Genomic DNA, 6,139 nt, shown 5'->3' on the forward strand with positions numbered 1-6,139 from the left:
CTCCTCACAGCTGCATCACACCCGTGTGTGCTCAGGAGTGCCTGAGGGGGGCCGTGGGATGGCACCTCTCTGTTGGAGAAGACGATAGCTGTACCGTGAACCCCTCTAGTCCACACAATGGAAGGTGTATTTAGAGTAATTAATTCAAGGGTCAATATTTGAAGAGAAGAGGAATGGAAATTTTAGGTCAAACAAAACGTGCAAAGTGCATCTGGGGCATTAGAATTCAAAGGAATGGTTTCCTCTGGTAGAAAAGTCAAATATTAGGTCTGCTAACACACATCTATGTTCTTTTCAGAGTTGGAGGAAGGAACGTTTCCGCGCCGGTGAGTCACCCTCTGTCTATCTCAGAACGCATCTGCTCCCCGTGTTTGGGCTCAGCCTTGGACAGCGGGTAAAGGAGGGCTGAGACAGATGCATGTCCGAGTGTCCCCTCCCCTTCCAGCCCCAGCCATCTCAGTCTGCAGAGGACTCCTGATGTCAGTCTGCAGAGGACTCCTGATGTCAGTCTGCAGAGGACTCCTGCGCGCTCCATCTGGCAGTGTCTCAGAGATCAGAGCGACGGTTTCTTCACAGTGACTGTAACTCGGGGCCCAGACACACCCTATACTCATCTAAAGAGAGACACGCGACCACGGGAACCTCAGATCTAACCTCAGATTGGCTGAAATTCTTCTTCCGGCCCTGAGAGCTGGGTCAGCAGGCCTTTACCTCAGGGTAGTGGTACTGGGAGGTGGTGGTCAGGAGCTGCGAAGCCTTGGTCCTGGGAGTGTGTGCGTGTGACCAGGAATGAGAAGACTAGCGTAAAACTGCAGGATGGCTTCTTGGCCACCGGGCTCTCTGAGGGCACGTACTGGGCAGACACCTCTCCAGAGAGTCTGTTCACGGTAACTGAGTGAGTCTGCCAGAGTGTGTCTTCTTGAAGCACAAGAATGGGCGTGTCTCATGCAGCACGACGGACAAAACTCAGATTCACACCTTTGCCCAGGCTCCTTTGATGGGTCTCTGAGACCTGATTTATCAGGCTGTGGTCTTTGTCTGTCTGTCCAGCTCCTCACCCAGCACAGCTCAGTGACACCCTTCACAGTGTTCCCACTTCTGTGGTGGGCTATTTGGTCACACTGTAAACTCCAAGACTGTGTTAATAAAATTAACTTTAGATCAATGGGCAGAGCCAGTGACCAGTTGACAGGAATTAACCTTAGAGAGGACAGAGAAGCCAGGAATATGGGCGGAGAGATACACAGGAAAGAGTAGGGAGGGGCTTAAAGATTCACAGTCTTTTTTGTTTGGGATGAGTGCAGAGATGCTTCTCTTTGCAGCCAAACAACAAGATCAGCTGCTTGCTGCTCAGCCTCTCTGACCCAGCCTGGCTTTCACCCCAACATCTGACTCAGTTAAAACCTACATTTGGTGGCTGTGGCTGACCAGGGCCAGCGGCACTAGAAATCCCACAAGGCTGTGGTCTGAGCAGTTGGGTGCTAACGGCAGGGTCTGGGGTGGGGGTTGGAGATGGGAGTTAAGATATCAGTAGATTCAGGTGCAGCCACTAAACTGAAAGAAAAACAACACAGCTCAGTCATGGGGGATCGCGTGCCCTGCAGGCCAGGGACGCCTGAAGCCGCTGCTCTGGAGAAAGTATTCCTACCTAAACAAATCACCTCCTCTATCTCCTCATCTCCTTCATACAGTTTTTCCCCCAAAATATAATGAGCTGCTTTTTTTTTTAAAAAAAGGGGGGGTGCTTCTCATGGTAATTACACATTTGTAACACACAGACAAATTACATATGTGTAATACATACACACAATCTAATCACACATAACACAATTGTTACCATAAAATGATACAAGGAGCTAAGTATCCTGAAAAAGTGTCAGATGTTTAAATATTGGACAATATAAGTAAGAAGAATTCATTTTGGATGTTTTTATCTGTGGGTTTCATGTGACCTTTATAAAATAATCTGCATGAAATAAAGAGAAATTAGATCCAGCATAAATGTGGGGGCCAGAAGGGAACCTCAGTGTCCTCCTGAGGAACACCGTTCAGCCAGTTTAAGACAGGGTCTCTCACTGCCCTAATCTCACTGACTCAGCCTGACAGAGAGCCCAGGGTGCTCCAGAGATCGGTCTCGACCTCCCCAGCACTGGGGTTTAACCTGTGACACACCCAGCATCAGAACAAGAGTTCTGGGACCTGACTTTGTCATCGTGCTTGTGAGGCAACGGTTCCATCGACTGAGCCAGATCCAAGCTACTCAATATGTCCTTTTAAAAAGAGTTGGAACTATTTAGGATGTATAGAATTATTCTAACAGACAAGGAAATGTAAAACATAAGCTTAATTTATTCCCTACACATTATCTGCTTTAGGCATAAACCATGTCTTACTGTGAGTCGTTCCTTTCCTTCCTATTCCCTCGCCAACTCTATGAAACAGGTGATTTCCATTCTTAGTTTACGTGAGGAAACAGTGAGCAGATATCTTAGCGTTACTATTACGCTGGTGGAACACCAAGACCAAAGCAACATGAAGAATAAGGGTTTCTTTCACTCAGCCTTCACTATTACAGTCTGTCTTAGGGTTTGCACTGCTGTGGGGAGACACCATGACCACAGCAACTCTTATAAAGGACATTTAACTGGGGTGGCTTACATTTTCAAAGGCTCAGTTCATTATCATCATGGTGGGGAAACTTGGTGGCCTGCAGGCAGACATGGTGTTGGAGATGTGGGTCTGAGAGTCTACATCTTGACCCACAGGCAATAAGAAGTGAACTGAGTACTGGGTGTGTCTTGAGTATACATGAGACCTCAAAGCCTGCCTCCATAGTGACACGGTGTCTCCAACAAGGCCACACCTCCTAATAGCACCATTCCCTGTGAGCTTATGGAAGCCAATTACCACATTCCACTCCCTGGCCCCATAGGCAAGTAACAATATCATAATGCGAAACACATTTAGTCCAACTTCAAAAGTCCCCATAGTCTATCACAGTCTCAACAATGTTTTAAAGTTCAAAGTCTCTTCTGAGATTCACGCAATCTCATAACTGTAATCCCCTGTAAAATCAAGATGAGAAGAAGATCACATACTTTCAACATTTAATAATATATGATACACATCATTGTTAAAAACGTGGGGGAAGTGAGCATAGTGAGGAGACACTGGACCAAAGCAAGACTGAAAACCATCCGGCAAACTCCAAACCCTGTGTCTCCGTGTCTGATGTCAAAACGCTCTTCAGATCTACAGCTCCTGTCAGCTTTGTTGACTACAGCACACTTCTTTCTCTTGGGTTGGTTCCACTCCTTTCCTCTGCAGGTACCCCGTGGCTTTGACATCTCCAATATCTTAGGGTCTCCAAGGCAATCCAGGTTTCTCCTTCACAGTTTTATGCAATGACGTCTCTAAGCTTCCATGCAGGGAAAACCCTGACACATGCCTAGCCTCTGCTGCTTTTCCTAGTAATGGAGAAATAGTCCATAGCCCTTTCTTCTTTCCTTAACTCTAAGCCAGAACCACACGGCTGAAGTTGCCAGGTTCTGCTGCTTACTGGAGCTGGAACATGGCCCCCTCCTTCACCAGCGTTCGTTTTTGATGGTTTCTTTCACTGCCTAAACTTTTCATTTTCTTCACTGCCTAAACTTGGTACTTTTCATTGTAAATCTTCATTAGAGCTAACACTAATCACCACATGACAGAGTCTATGCTAGGCTGTGTTGAGATTTCCTCCGCCAAGGGAATTAATGCAAAACTCTTCACTTAAGCCTCAGTCAGACTTTTTGGTCAAGGGCAAAAAGCAGCCACATTCTTCAAAATATCACAACACTGTCTAGGTCACATATTAATATTCTCCTCTGAAACCTCTTGGGCCAGGCCCCCACAGTTCATCAAATCACACTCAGTGCCGCTGTCTTCCATGCTCCTGCTAGTGTGACCCATAAGTAGCACTCAAAGCATCCAACTGCTTTTCTAACCCACAGCCCCAAGTCCATACTCCTTCAAACCAAAGCTGGTCAGGCCCATCACAGCAATACCCCACTCCTGGGACCAACTTCTGTCTTAGTTAGGGCTTCTATTGCTGTGAGGAGACACCATTACTACGGCAACTCCTATAAGGGAAACATTTAGCTGGGGCGGCCTACATTTGTTCAGAGGTTTAGTCCATTATCACCATGGTGGGACATAATGATGCACAGACAGACGTGGTGCTGGAGAAGGAGCTGACGATACTAAATCTTGACCTACAGCAGCAGGAAGTAAACTGAGTCACTGGGTGTGGCTTAGGCATAGGTAAGATTTTAAAGCCTGCCTCCACACTAATGTACTTTCTCCAACAAGGCCATACCCACTCCAACAAAGCCACAGCTCCTAATAGTGCCACTCCCTGTGAGCTTGTGGGGGCCAATTACATTCAAACCACCACACAGTCCATTCATGAAGTCAGGACAGGAACTCATGCAGGGCAGGGACCTGGCAGCAGGAGCTGCTGCATGAACAGGAAGCCATGGAGCAGAGCTGCTTACTGGCTCGCTCCTCATGGCCTTCTCCACCTCCTTTCTTACAGCCCCAGGACCAGCAGCCCAGGAACGGCACGTCCCATCCTCAACCATCAACCACTAATTAGGGAAATGTCCTGCAGGCTTGCCTATTGCTCAGTCTTACGTAAGCATTTGCTCAGTAGAGGTTCCGTCCTCTCTGATGATTTAGCTGATGTCAAGTTGACATGAAACTATCCAAGACAGCAGGCATTGCAGCAGTAATTGGCTGCCTAGACCCGAAACAGTCACACAGAAACTGTATTAGCTACAATACTGTTTGGTCAATAGTTTAAGCATATACCTAGCTAGCTTACATCTTGAATTAACTGATTGCTACTAATCTGTGCATCAACACGAAGTCATGGCCTACCAGCAAGGTTTCAGTAGTATCTGGCGGGCATCTTTCTCCTTCAGCAGCTCCATGGCATCTCCCTGACTCCGCCTTTCTTTCTCCTCTTATCTCTGCTTAGAATTCCCATCTTGCCCTATTCTGCATTGCCATAGGCCAAAAGCAGCTTCTTTATTAACCAATGACAATAAAACATATTAACAGCACACAGAGGGAAATCCCACATCATAGATTGGCTCAGATGCACCACGTAAGGGGCAGGTGGAAATGGAGTTACTTCTGTCCCAGAGGATGCCAGGCTGAGGCCAGGGGCTGGACAGGGAGCACACGTCTGTAGGGTCCAGAGCCAGGAGGAGGCAGGCAGGTCCTGGGGAAGCACTGTCAGTGGAGGAACTTGAGCCCAGAAGGAAAAGATTTCATGATGTGGAGACAAAAGAGCTCCTTCCTTCAGCCTTGTCACCTAAGCTCAGCTCAGGAGTCCTGCAGAGCACAGGGGACAGTGGAGTTTCCAGACCGAACTCTGCAGTGTCTGTCTTCTCCCCCCTCAGGCCTCCCTGACAGCGTGGTGAGCAGAGAGAACGTCTCACGTTCCAAGTCTGTGCTGCTTCACAGCACAGTCCTGAACAGGGAACAGGCCTGTGCAGAAACAAGGCTCAGAGCAAACTCCCTGGTCAGGCCCTGGGGTCTCTATCTTCCCCTGTGTTTCTGCCTGGTGTCCCTCACACCCCACCCCACACTGTAGGGAAGGCAGATCTGTCTCTGAGGGAAGACTGAAGGGTGTTACCTGTCGGCTGGAGTCCAGACTGTCCTAGAGAAGAGAATAAAATAGACACTAAGTGCATGGAGGAAGACCTGTCCCCAGACACCTGTTCCCATAGGCTGAGCTGCCATCACAGGGCAGGGCCGAGGGGAGTGTGAACAGAGAGAAGGGGCTCAGGAAGCCTCAGGCACACCAGCCCAGTGGCTGTTCCTTCACTCTTCCTCTGTTCCCAGTTCTCAAGTTAGAACCATCTTAACTTTCCCATCTCCATCTTTCATCACCCCTTAGGGTTCACTCTAGTAACTTCAGACTGTTGGGTTCAGGGTCCATCGACACCTGAGACCACAGCACCAATGACATTCTAAGAACAAAGTCATGTCTCTTCTCTGAAATGCTATGGAGTCTTGGCCCCCACCAGGCTCCTTACCTTCTGGTTCCTGAAGTAGATGAACAGCCCCAGCCCGAGGAAGAGCAGACCCAGCA

General features: G+C 48.2%; 1 long non-coding RNA gene across 1 annotated transcript; it reads right to left on the reverse strand.

Moving 5' to 3' along the window:
• Positions 1 to 5,084: 5,084 nt before the first annotated feature.
• On the reverse strand, positions 5,085 to 6,139 carry LOC113457555. Its single transcript, XR_003378104.1, has 3 exons — positions 6,084 to 6,139; positions 5,681 to 5,704; positions 5,085 to 5,376 (listed from the first exon to the last, which is right to left on the reverse strand). It is a non-coding gene; the product is annotated as an uncharacterized LOC113457555 (long non-coding RNA).

This window comes from Microtus ochrogaster, linkage group LG2 (genome assembly GCF_000317375.1).
Source record: "Microtus ochrogaster isolate Prairie Vole_2 linkage group LG2, MicOch1.0, whole genome shotgun sequence".
NCBI lineage: Eukaryota > Metazoa > Chordata > Mammalia > Rodentia > Cricetidae > Microtus > Microtus ochrogaster.